This window comes from Lycorma delicatula, chromosome 5 (genome assembly GCF_047948215.1).
Source record: "Lycorma delicatula isolate Av1 chromosome 5, ASM4794821v1, whole genome shotgun sequence".
Taxonomy (NCBI): Eukaryota; Metazoa; Arthropoda; class Insecta; order Hemiptera; family Fulgoridae; genus Lycorma; species Lycorma delicatula.
In genome coordinates, this window is record NC_134459.1 from 164,676,856 (window position 1) to 164,691,416 (window position 14,561).

Consider the following 14,561-nt stretch of genomic DNA (forward strand, 5'->3'; position numbering starts at 1 on the left):
TTTGCCCTAAATCATTATCAAACTAAAGAAAAATTTACGCTCGATATACTCGTAAAAATAATAGTACGCACTTTACATACTTACAATGTAGTATAATCATGAATTTGTAACTCGCCAGTTTGATTTTTGTATTGTGCAAAATTGTTGATTAGGAAAAAAAGATTACGATAACTTTTGTTTTTAATTTTGTAAAAGTACTTTTTAAGAAATAAATAATTATTTTGGTAGAGTAACTGTCTGATAGTCTTTAATTACTACTCTACATTCCACACAGACTGGAGGCTTGTGTGTATTACAACATAGTTTCTTGAAGAAAGAGCTCATTAATTTGTCGCATTCTTTCTTATGATTGTGATAAGTGTAAACCGTCTGCGGTGTAGGTGGCACTAATAAGTATTACTTTCTTTTATAGTAATGATGCTCGATATTGTTCAGATTCATTTGTCCGCTTGTTTAAATGTAAACATCTGTCATTTTTTTTCTTAATTGTTAATTAACGAACTTAATTATTAAAATTATTAATGTATGAATCTTTAATTTCTTTTAAAATGTTGAAGGAATAACATTAGTAAGTTCTACGTCTGTTCTAGCTAGGCAGCATATTTAATATACGATTAAAAATGTGAACTTAATTAAAAGTATGAAACTATTGCAACAATATAATGAATGATTAATTCAATGTAAATTTCAAGTAAGATACTTGGTTACCCGGCAGTTATTTAATGTATACACAACCAACGAATTACTCCGCGGCTGGAATTGTTGTACAGGTATATACAGCCTTCCCTGCGGTGAAAGAAGTAAAGTTGTCATTTGTACGACTGAACTTCATTTCCGTTTTCAAAAGGGTAGTTACGTGAAACTGCTTCTTCCTAATTCTCCTTAGCGAATTCGCCAGCCGTAACTCTATAACAAATTGTTTTCGGACATAAGTTTGTAGAACTTCTTAATTTCAAGCTCTGGAATCGGTTCCCAAGTTTTTTCACTTTCTTCCTATATCATTTTGTGTAGGTATATGTATATATAATTACATAAATTAAAATATAAAATTTATACTTTATATTTTTTATTGTTTTTAAAAACATCATTTACGGGAAGATATTTTCTTAACTAAAAGTTTGAATAAAGTTTATAAATTCAATGCGTCGATGAACTTGAACGTTTAAAAATATCTAGATGGGATTGCTCTCCTGTCACAGTGAGTAATATAATTTTTTTTATTTTACGAATTAATTTCAAACAATCGGTACACGGTACATAAAAAATGTGTCAGATTAAAATTAACTTTGATTTGGCTATATTTATTCCTTATAATATTTAACAGAACTATGATTAGGCATAAATATGCTGGAGGTCCGATAACGAAATTATTGCTGGGAGTGCATTTTTGGTAAGGAATTAAATGATCTTTCGACCACTCAAAATTTGCGCGCGCCCACACGCACCGAAGAGAGAGAGAGTGAGCGAGAAAATTCTCGCGCTGTCTGAGGTAGACTAATGTTTAAGAAAGGGGGTGATGATACTAACTGTGATGTTACTTTTACTTTCCAACAGGGACTCTTACTTTTATAATTGTGGTCTCTTAAGTAAAGTATACGTTTTCATAATAAATTCTTACAGTATTTTGTATTTCATTTTATTCGCTTGTAAAATATTAAATCTCGCATTTTAAAATATTTAAACGTACCAGAATGATAATGTTATTACTTATATTTACGAGAGTAAACAGTAAAAAAAAAATTTGTTTACTGTAGTAAAAAAGTAGTACTAAGTACTTACTACCGGGTTCGAATTCCGGTCAGAATTGGCTTTTTATCCGCTTTATTAAAATTTAAAAAATAAAAGTAAATGACGAACTGGATGTCGGTATATTGTCGATACAAATAAATATATAAAAACACGTATTTGATATTAATATATATAAGAAGCATTAATAAATTTAATATGAGATGACTAATAACCGTTAGTAGCCGCGTTATTATGGAGACAATACCGCCCTTCTGTCGGAGACTCGCGGACAAACTAATAGTAGAGCGTTAAACAGCCTTCAATAAACACATGCCTTACACGATGCAATATATCAACAAGTGTTCTTGTTATCGATTCTAAAATTAATATCAACTGAATTCGCACTTTGTGTAACTCTTTCATTATCTCGTGTTAATATTTTTTTTATATAAATATAAAATAAAAAAAAATAATATAAATAAAATTTATAAAAATAAATTATAATATAATAATAAACATTCTTTCTTTCTTTCTTTTTCCTGTTTAGCCTCCGGTAACTACCGTTTAGATAATTTTTCAGAGGATGAATGAGGATGATATGTATGAGTGTAAATGAAGTGTAGTCTTGTACATTCTCAGTTCGACCATTCCTGAGATGTGTGGTTAATTGAAACCCAACCACCAAAGAACACCGGTATCCACGATCTAGTATTCAAATCCGTGTAAAATTATCTGGCTTTACTAGGACTTGAACGCTGTAACTCTCGACTTCCAAATCAGCTGATTTGGGAAGACGCGTTAACCACTAGACCAACCCGGTGGGTTAATAATAAACATTCTTATCTACAAATATTATCACGGCACAGATGAAGTCCTACGCAAGTACTACGGCATGAAAATAAACAAAACAAAACGAAAGTAATGAAATGTAGTAGAAATAATGAAGATAGACCTCTGAATGTGAAAATACGAACAGAAAATATTATCGAGGTAGAAGAATTTTGTTATTTGGGAAGTAGAATTACTAAAGATGGACGAAGCAGGAGCGATATAAAATGCCGAATAGCGCAGGCGAAACGAGCTTTCAGTCAGAAATATAATTTGCTTACATCACAAAATTAATTTAAACGTCAGAAAAGATTTTTGAAAGTATACGGTTGGAGCGTAGCTTTCTATGGAAGTGAAACTTGAACGATCTGAGTACCTGAAAAGAAATGATTAGAAGCTTTTTCGAAATGCGATGCTACAGTAGAAAGTTAAAAATCAGACGGGTGGATAAAGCGATAAATGAAGAGGTGTTGCGGCAAATAGATGAAGAAAGAAACATTTGGAAAAATATAGTTAAAAGAAGAGACGGACTTCTAGGCCACATATTAAGGCATCTTGGAATAATCGCTTTAAATTTGGAGGGACAGGTAGAAGGAAAAAACTGTGCAGGCAGGCAACGTTTGGAATATATAAAACAAATTGTTAGGGATATAGGATGTAGAGGGTATACTGAAATGAAACGACTAGCACCACATAGGGAATCTTGGAGAGCTGCATCAAACCAGTCAAACATACCGGTGAATTTATTATTCTGAATCAATACGTTATAACCTAATCTGAAATTAAACTCTATGTCATCACCGATCCAAGTTCGGTCGATATAATAATTTGAAACTTAACGTTACTATTACTTAAGTAAAAAACAAATCCATCAAAAATTTTTCTTGTAATTTTTATATTCATATGAATTAAGTTTAGGGTTAAAATACAATCAAGGATTAAAATTAAAAAGATCATTTACTTCTACTGTATCGTAGCAGTCATTCGCTATCAAATCATCTAATTCATTATTTTAAGGCGTAATAGCATAAATAGTTAAGCTAACATCATTAACATGTCTCATGAGAAATGAAAAATAAACACAATAGCAATAATAACAACACAATTAAATAATAAAACTTAAATACCCGATTCCTGTCGGGCTAAAATTAATATATGTTATCTGAACAATCAATTAAATACGTAAAATATTAAATTTTCTGTTACCCGTTAAAAAATTAACGCCTACACAATTATAGTGAAACATAATGAAAAAGAGTATATCAGAATCAACGTATTTTATTCATCTTTTTTTACTTCGTTTTTTTAATCCGTTTTACAGTCTTTATAGGGGATAATACTATTTCGCTATAAAAACATCTATATCTGTTTATAGTTTTCTTCGGGTCATTTTATCAAATAATATCGCAATACTAATTTTACGTAACATTTGCATTCTATTTCTGTTTAACGTACGAGAAAAGATAAAAGATTTACTGAAAGTGAAAAGAAATGTAATAAAAATTATTAATTACAAATAATAATAGTAAATTAATAAAAATTACCCGCTTTTAATATTTTAAAAACCATCGTGTCCCTTCCACGTTGTACGCTTGGAAATACAAAAAATTTGTAATTGTTTAATCTAGAACATTTATAACACAATATTCGTATAGATAATCTAGTATTAAAATAGGTCTACAGTCTTAAACATTTTTTGCTTTGCCTCTGCGCGTACGTGTGTATGTATTGAGACATAATGGCGCACAATTAGACCTGTATAAATCATATACAAAAAACCAAGAGGGTTAAAGAAGTGAACAGATTTGTTAGTAACTCATAAATCGTTTCTACTCGCTCAATCACTCTTCCTTTCTCTTTTCACAGATATATATGTATGTATATATGTATATATATATATATATACACACACACACACATACATACATACATACATACATATATATTAAAACGTATTACACATGTACAAGAGATAGGGAATTTCAATCCGTCTTTTTTTTAAAAGATAATTTTTTTTGGACAGCTGTCATTTTGTGAGATGATTTATTATTGCATTTATGTCGAATGCTTTGTCTTGGATCAGTTCGGTTTCACTTCTTTTTTTTAACGGTTTTTTTTTTTGTATTACACTAGTTTGCAGCTGTTTTATATCTTTGCTAATGTACTTTACTATGTACAGGTCATATTCTTTGTAATAAATATTATTTATACCATTTCTATCTAAAATTTTCCTTCAAAGATATTTTCACTCCTATTTGAATTATTAAAAAAAAAACTACGTAATCATTTCTTTATTTTTTTTCTCTAAAATATATATATTTTTTCAACTTATATATTGATTTAGCTATTTGTCAATGCAAAAAATGCAAATACAGTATTATTATTATTATTTGATGGAACAGAACAAGTACTTAAGATAGTGGAGAAATTACCTATTATATCATCGATTGAACCGATTACAGATATTTAGTGAAGTGAATAAACTATACTTTTTACTTTAAAATAAATACCGGTCAAGTAAAGTAAACCCTTGAGACTAAGTGAATAACCTTTTACTTATACTTATAAGTAAACACTTGTAACATTCGTAGTTTTCCCATTTTGCTTTTACTTATCCAGTATTCTCTTTACTTATCAAGTAAACACTTATACGATTAATATCCTGTACATCATCATGTTCAGACACGTTTGTCAATACATCAAACGTTTCATTTGTTTTAATCTTTTCCCATCACAATGATCCGCGGTTGATTGGTATCCGCGAAAATATGTTGGTATCTGATTAATTGGAGAATTATTTTGCGCATTTCTAACGCGTTTTTTATTAGCGATTTTTTTTTTTTTTTGCTTTCTGTTATGAAACATAGTTTGCTGATTTTAAAAATAATACTTTCAATCAAATCGGTTGAAAATTGGGCAAAATATGATGAAAAACCCGTGTCATAAATCACAGATTAGTAACATATGTTAGTATAAGTGAACGTAGATTCAGAAAACTACGTTGTATAAAAATTCCCACCACTCAAAAGGCTATTCATATTGACAAAAACCTATTTTTACTGTATCGATATGTGTTACATGTTTACCGATATCATTTGTCAGAAAATATATTTATAGACCTCAAATAAAGTGACGTATTTATTTCTAAGTGCGTGCAATCCACAGCACCTATTACGCTCGGCATTTTAAAGCGAGAACTCCATTTTCTCTTGGCTTCATTTAACTCGTGAGCATTCTGTGGGAAGCGAATCCACTCAGATGCCTTTTCGTTTATTTTATTCAGAACGTAATCGAAAGTTTTGCATACTGTAGAACGGTGAATCCCGAAGTCTTCACCGACACCGTTTTGAAATCCAGGGTCTGATAAGTACCGCAAAAATACTTCCATCTTCTGTTGCGATGACAGAGCACCTCCTCGCTTTTCATTACTTTCTTCCAAAAAAGCGTTCGTCAAAAATTCAACTGATTCTTTTGTAAAACGAATTAGTTCTTCATATCTTCTTGGACTCAATATTCGCCTTTCTTTGTAAGTTTTTGGTTGACGAATGTTGACAAAGGCAGCCATACCAAGTATAAAAAATTAAATGAAAGTTTGATTTTTTTTTTTGTCTTCAGTCATTTGACTGGTTTGATGCAGCTCTCCAAGATTCCCGATCTAAAAAGTTAATCTAGAAAGTTTGATAAGGTTACTAAATAGCTACCTTGAAATTCTACCGGTAAATACTTGAATACTCTTCCGAACTTAGGATTTTATTCACTCGTTTTAAGTAAAGTCTGACCGGAATCAGTAATTGCGTATAGTTACAAGTAAACGCTTGATAAGTATAATTGCAAGTAAAAGTAAATACTGGTTTTTATTCACTTCACTAATAGTTGATAATCTATAGATCTCCTTATAACATATACGTACGATGGGTAAAGTTAGTTTAAAATATAATCAAAAGAATGATAGTTTGTTTTCAGATGAAGCAAAAAAAAAAACAAAACAAAAACGCGTAGTTGTTAGCCATAAATTATTTACGATGACCTAATGTGTCAAAATGTATTTTTTTTATTATTAAATAAAAGAAAACCTTTTATTTCATTTATTAATTTATAACATATCCGTGTGATTTTTTTCTAAATTCTTATTACAAAGAAATTACGCAACGTCAATGTATTTTTCGTAATAACGGTCATAAATATAAGGGGAAAGGAAACATTAAGAAAAAATTATTAAATCTATCGAATGAGATTACGTGTGTTTTGCGCGCACGCGATATTGGTAAAGAATTAGTTTTATGTAAAGAAATTAAATAATAGTTCGTTGTTAAAGTAATTAACTTAAAAAATATTTTTTCAGTCCATACGTGCATAAACCTTTAGGAATTTTTTTTATCGCAATTTAAATCGAATTCAAATAGGCCATTTCTTTCTAGCTTTAGTTTGTTCCATTTTTCAATAATATACAAATATATACTAGCCGCCGGAATATGCTAAAATGTTTTCCATTCTTCACTACCATCCACCATTCACAAGCTTTCGAGTTTTGTATTTATTATCGACTGAGAAAAAAACCAACAAAAAATCTCAATTTTTTCTTCGGTTGTAGAACAATTTACCCTACACTTGACACGCTTATTTCATGCCGTTTGAAAATTTAGCGTATTAGTCTTCGAACAGTCGTGGTAGGCAGACTATCGATTAGTTTCTATTGCGTATTTCCGTAAACGCATTAGATGTAGTTAATATGCCAAGGTAGATCTAGAAACTGTAAGGACTCTGAAATGAAAAGATTAGCGCAGAAACAAAAGCGTGTAGAAGAGCGTAAAACTAATAATATTTGATAAAATCAAATTATTTGTTATACTTCTTTCTGTATCAGATTTGACGGAAAAATTTTCACGATTATTCAGTAGAATAATCATTTTTATAGATTTGCTAGAGGGGGTAGGGGGCGATCGTGTTGAAGCTTATTTTACTGTATTAATATGAGTACAAATTAATCGGGGTTAATTATTTAGTTGTTTCGAAGGCCGTGAAAATAATTAAAAAAATTTTTAATTAATTCAGTCTAAAATTAAATTACTTTAAATCGAATTATTTAATAATAGTAACAAAAAAATTCTATTAATATTTAATTTATCTGCAAGCGGGCATATAAAGGATTGTCTTCACCCGTAAAAAGTAATTTCAAATGCGGATACTATACGACAAAGAAATTAAAGCCGAGTATGACCTCAGATTCGTCTTAATTACATAATATATCGAGGGAATCGTCCGTATAGTTTGATTTTGTGGTTTTAACCTAAAATATTTTGTCGATAAAGAATAATAGTTTTCTAGAAGCCTCCTTTTTGCGGTTACAATTTTTCATTCCTGAGCGTCTAATAGATGAGAAAATTTGCGACTTTCGTGTATCTTTTTTACCTGAACATGCACTCCACGAAAAACTATTATTAACATCATAAAATCCCACCGATCGTAAAAATCATTCTTACTCTTTTAAAACGTTTTTGTCCGTATGTTTTTTAGGTTATAATTTTCCTAATCGGAATTATTGGGGAATTAATTAGTTACATTAATTTTATTTATATTTTAAATATTTACTTTTTAAAAACGTAAATATCCTTCGGTTATTACAGCTAGTTAATTAAATTAAACTCCTTGAACCGTGATTTTTATTTCAACATAAACAAACTACGTATTTTCTACTTACGTTAAAAGTAATTTTATTTACGTCTAAGTTAGGAGTTTTTTGAAGTTTGAATTATTTTTGCTCCGAAATAAATCTATTGTGTTTTAAATAGCGCGGGCTTTGTGATATACCGGGGCGATTAACGATTCTAGGTTTCGTAAGTGGGGTTTTTCTCTTTTATATATGCTTTTTTGTACATCATTCGTTTAAAATATTTATAAGAGTCTCATTTTGACTGTTTTCTCCGGTATTGAATTATTTTTTTGTGGAAAGTTAAAAGGCAAATTGTTTAAAAGCAATAAGAAATATTTTCTGACTTCCTTAAAGTTTAGTAGAAGTTAACCGACTACCTTGAGCGATATTCTTTTTATTTTAATCGGAACGCTCGCTTTCGCTTCACTTTTACGTTTCTTGAGAACGGTCTATACGGACATTTTTATTTTTAATACTGCTTATATTACAGATAAAAATAATTTTTTTTTTTTTTAAATTGATGAACGCTTATAAAAAACTAATAAATAATCTCCGCCAAATAAACAATTTGAAAAAGTTTCTGAATCAACCGAATTTCACAAAGTCGAAATTTAAAGAATTTATGAATAGTATTATTTTTTATTTTGGCCTTTTTTAAAAAAAAAACCTTTCTTGAAAGAAAAAACTGATTGAATGTGTTATCGCTCTCTTGTCTCGTTTAATATTGCTATATACTCCGATAACTTCTTTTATTTTATTTTTTGCCGTCATCACTTCGATTGACTGGTGTGATGTTACTCTTCGCCTTTTTTTGGACCTTCATGTATGTATTTTCTACATTCTACATTCTTAATGAACTGTTTTATATATATATATATATATATATATATATTTATCTTCGTATTACTTTTTTACCTTCTACCTAACCCTATAATATTAAACCAAATCGGTTAAAACAAAATACGTATAAGTTCACCGACCGAGTCGTTTATAAGATACTGCCACAAAAATCCCTCTTCTGCCTCCGTTTGGTTTGGACCTCTTCGACCCGTCAAATTTTCGAACTATTTTCATAAAAAATAGTATCGTTGATTTTCAAAGCTTTTCGTCCAGCGACCGCATCGAGAATCAAACATTTTCTACCGGCCCCCAAATGTAAAAATAACAATTGTAATTGCGGGTTTTAAGATGCGCTATTAAAAGCGGCAATTGAACAGCATTCTCGGTCGTTAAAATCTCGGCATAAAAGTCAAAAGACCTCACGATTTTTCATTAAGCTAGATGAAAACCCGTTAATGTCCTTATTCGTATCGATACGTGGACGTGCGGCATTTAAGACAAAACTGGCCTTTTCTCATTAAAGCGGAATAATTTGTTTCAGAAAAATTGTACAGACATAAAAAAAAAGAAATTGAAGCTAAATTGCAGTAATGTACCGACTGGGTTACTCGATTTGTTACTTCTTACCGGTATTTGTATAATACTTTATCGTCTGTCGCGGTTTGTCAGAGTTGATGTAACCTAAAATATAGCTGCCGAGTAATCAATTTATAAATAAGTCGATTCGGTCGGCGCCGAATGAAAACATCAAATAAAAAAACGATTCGTTTCTACAGTATTTATTGTTATTTACTTTTATTAGGCTATTTATGAACCAAAACGGTCTTAAAAGTAATCGAATCGTTTGGACTTATAAGTCTAAAACTTTTACGTAATGTAGACAACGGAAATGTTACTCGCAATATTTGTCTTCCTGAGAAGCGGATTGCAAAAATTTTATTCGTATTTAAATTTAGGATTTGTTTGGTGCGGTTCGTAGCTATACGTAAGAATTCTGTTTCGAGGAGGTTTTAAAAGTTTATTTTGTTTTGTGTCCTTTTTATTTTTTTATTAATGCGTGTCCAATTTGCTTTATACAGTAGAACGTAAAGCAGATACTGCAATTACTCTCAAATCGATATCTAAATAGGTTTACAAGCGATAATACTTATTTTTAACAACGATATTACTAAGTTAGCGATCGTATAAAATTCCTGAAAAATGCTTTTCTAAGCGTTTTTGTAAAAAAAAAATGTTAAGAAAAATGTATTCTCTTTTTCGATAAAAAGGTAAAAATTAATATTTTTATTTGCGATAATTTAATGTAATTATTTATTCTCACGTAAAAAGAAAGAATAACGATTAAAAATTAATTAGGATAAAAACGAATTAATAAACAACAATGAAAATTGATATTTTAACATACCAAAGATATTATAAACACCGCTTCTCTATCGACGATATGAAGAGATCTGTCTGAAGAACACCTTTAAAAAAAAATAAGGACCTGTAAATAAAACAGTATTTCCTAATAGGGTTTTTATTCTGATGGATTTTTGTTAATTCACTAATTACTGCTAACAGTCGAGTTATTTTAACGGGTCAAATGTAAAGAAAAACGTTTAAACCGTGCAGTTCTATATCGGATAAGGTCCATTATATTTTATATGAAAGAAAAAAAAATTATTAAATAATGCAGTTTGGATGTAGATTAATATAACTGTTATAAGCAGTGGCGGCTCGCGTATAGGCACTGGAACTGGAGCACGCCACATTTCCCCCTGATATTTTCGATAACAATTAATATAATTAATCTTTTTTGATTAATTCTTTCTTTATACTTAATCAAACGGCTAATGTCAGTAGCCATCGCCGGTTTATGAAAAAGATACAAAATTCTTTGTACGGAATCGTGCGCTTCACAGTTCCAGCGGCGTGATGTTTTGCTGTTTCGCACGTGTGCGTATAGGAAGCTGCACGCGAGACCGCGAGGGATAAAGCAGTCTATACCGTAGTGCCGACCCTGGCGTGCTGAAGGTAGTATTTTTTTTTTACTTCGCGGGTTTATGTGTAACGATCTTTGTTCGTTTCCTTTTCTAATTTAGTCGGTGGAAAGAGTATGAAAGCGATTTAATTGTTTTTTCAGTACCGATGAGAGGATGGCGTAAACAAAGGTCTCTTCGATCGTCAACTCTACAAAAATACGCTGACAGGGCGAAAGAGAATGTAATTAATTACTACAAACCGCTTTCTGTGTACACAGAAATTTAAATTTAGCCGTCGGTCTATGGTGTTTTTAAGCTGACATTTTATCAAGTTATCTATTAATACCAAAAATATCTGTTTCTCTTTTGTCTTCGGTCATTTGACTGGTTTGATGCAGCCTCACCTACCTGCACATTTCATCCCGCGTACATGTCCCTCCAATATTAAAGCGACTATTCTAGGATGCCTTAATATGTGGCCATACGTCTGTCTCTTGAAGCCGTATTTTTCCAAACGCCTTCTCTCTTCATCGGTTTCCCGCTTGTTCTATAAAAACATCATTAACTGCTGGTTCTATGTAAATATTACAAAGCAGCAAGAATAGGAAACATCCCTGTCAGACTCCCTTTTTTGTGAAAACTTTTTCCTATGTTGTTTGATTATTACTGTTGCAGTTAGGTTCCTGTAAGTGTTAGCAATTGTTCTTCTTTTTCTATACCCGAATTTTAAGTTTTTTTAAATGTTGAAACATTTTATTCCGTTGTACGTTATCAAATAACTTTTCTAAGTCTGTGAAAGCCAAGTCCGTCGGTGTTTTTTCTTTAATTTTCTTTCTACTATTAATCCGAGTGCTAAATTTGCTTCCCTTGTCGCTATACTTTTTCTGAAACCAAATCGGTGTTCTCCTAACACTTCTTCCACTCTCTCCTCTTAATTGTTGTGTACACAATTCAAATTAAGATTTTTTTATGCACGAGTAGTTAAGCCGGTCGGTCTGTATTCTTCGCACTTTTCTCCTTTTTTCTTTGGTATAATGGCAATAACACTCTTTTTGAAGTCTGATGGAAGTTCTCCTTTTTCGTAAATATTACACACCGGTTTGTGTAGTCCCTATCTATCTTATTCGACCCGTACAGCGCAGTAATTCTGCAGGTATCCTGTCTATCCCAGTAGCCTTCCAGCCGTTCAGATGTTTTAACGCTTTCTTAAATTTAGATCTCGGTATTGTATCTCCCTTTTCATCATCCACTTCGGCCTTTTCTACTTCCTGTAACACCGATTTCTAATTTATTTCCTCTGTATAACTCTTCATTATATTCCGACCTTTATCGACCTTTCTTTTCGTAATTCCAGCGATTCGTAAAATATAACGACCTAACATCTCGGTCGAGTTTGTTAACGGCCAAAATCTGACCGTAAAAACTGGTAACGGGGGGGCTTTTTCGGAAAAAAAATTATCCCTTTAACTTCGTAGTTAATGTAAAACATCGAATCGGTTTAGAAGTTCCTACCGTTATTTGGATAAGGGCTTAAAAATTGTCTGATAAAATATTTTGATATAACCAACCTTCGGCCCAGGGGGTAAAACTCGTGGGGTTTGGAAGACCAATCGTATTTCCTTTATTAGGCGCAGTATCGAATCGGTTTAAAGTGGTAGTCGGTCTACTAAACGTTCCCTTTAACTAATTGTAACATGTTGGGGCTTCTCGTACGCTAAACTTGTGAGCCTTTTTTCACATGCAACCGTTTTGTCGTATCTAGTAAATTTTAAGTTAGTTTCTTAAGTTTAAGGTGGAAATATTTTTTATCTCCTACTTAGCAAAGCTGAAATTTACCTCCGCCTTCCGGTGTCCGAAAAGGGATTTTTTTAATCGACAGTATTCCTTATATATAAAACCCCAAACTAAAGAAAAGGACAACTGATAGTTTTTTAATAATTTTATATTTTTTTAATGTTTTGGACAAAATGGATTTTAGAGCAGTAAAATTGAATATTAACGATTTTAAGAACCGCTTATGTTTATAATCGAGTAATTGTAATGTTTAAAGGCATTTATTTATATTTTCTTTTAAATTCACAGTTCAGTAAGCACAAAACAGTGTAATTCGCTATTTTCAAAACTAAGTAACCGTTATTATGTTAATACAATATAATTTTAAAAAGTTATAAAGGTTAGAGTTAAAAATTTTAATTCAAATTTAATTAACTTGCAATCTTATTTTAATAAAAAAAAATCCCATTATATATTAGAAAAGAAATATACAATTATCTTATACGAACTAATTAACAAACACTGATTTTTAATATTGTACTCGTTGTTCTAATGAAACTGAATTACAATAGATAAAGAAAACATAAATAATAATAATTGTAAATTAATTCAAGAATATATTAAAGGAAAAAAAAGTAAAAACTCAAACTAAATTAATCTATACGTTTTTTTACAAACGTATTACATTTTAAAAATAGATTTGCATTTTGCAATAACAAACCTCTAACTTCCGTATAATATTATTGAAATGTGTAATGTAAAGTGGTTTAGGTTTTTTTATAGCTCCCTTGGGTTCGGTCCAACTTGCAGGTATAACGCGACCCGTGTGTGTGTGTGACCAACGAGCCTCCCCGCCATCCGGCATGGCAGGTCGGCTCGTCAGTCTTTCCTTGACTTTTATTGCCCGTATATGACATCTTGCCCGAACATATCTACGCTAAGGACGGCGTCTGATCTTTTTCACATTTGCCCTAACATTCCCCTGGAGTCCCCAGTCGATCATATAAATTCACATATCGGAACATCCCAGCTTTTACGACTGGGGCTGTCCGCCCTACCCGAAACTAGTAACCTCGTTGTCGTTCTTCATTGTCCTTGCCGAGCTGAATGAAGGGTTAGAAAGAAAAATGATAAGTTAGTTTGGTAATTAATATTCCTTAACGTTAAACGGATTCATTATACCGACTTTTATTCTTTTTTTAATTTCTTATAAAAGAATCATTTTTTTTTATTACATGTGTTTGATAAAATAAAAACTTTATTATCCGAAGGTTTTTAAAACTCGAATGCCGAGCATTTATCGTACAGAAAAAAAAATTGCGAATAAAAATTTCGGTTTAAACGACACATTTTTTTTTAATATAAAAATCTACGATAATCCATGAAAATTTTAACAAAATAAATGGAAAAATAGCTTAGTTTGATTTTGGAAGTCTACAAATGAACGATTCTAATATTCCGGCATTAAAAACAACATAGGTATTTATTTATTAAAGGAAAGTTGATTTTACTGTACACCGTTATAAATCTACGATTCAATAATTTCTCTTAAGTGTATGTCAACCACAACACAAAATTAATTATACTCGGTTTTTTTTGTATTTTTTTTTTTATTGTATTTTAGCATATACGTGACGTAACTCGAGCAAAAAAACTAGCAAAACCTTACTGCATTAGATTGAAAATAATACTTATATATAATGAGTTTTGATATAATTAGATGTAATTAATTAATAACGCAATAAGAACTTGATACCTTTATGAGCACAATTTTAAAG

General features: G+C 30.9%; 1 pseudogene; it reads left to right on the forward strand.

Moving 5' to 3' along the window:
- Positions 1–14,561, forward strand: part of LOC142325784 (activating signal cointegrator 1 complex subunit 3-like) — a 68,502-nt pseudogene that overhangs the window by 503 nt on the left and 53,438 nt on the right.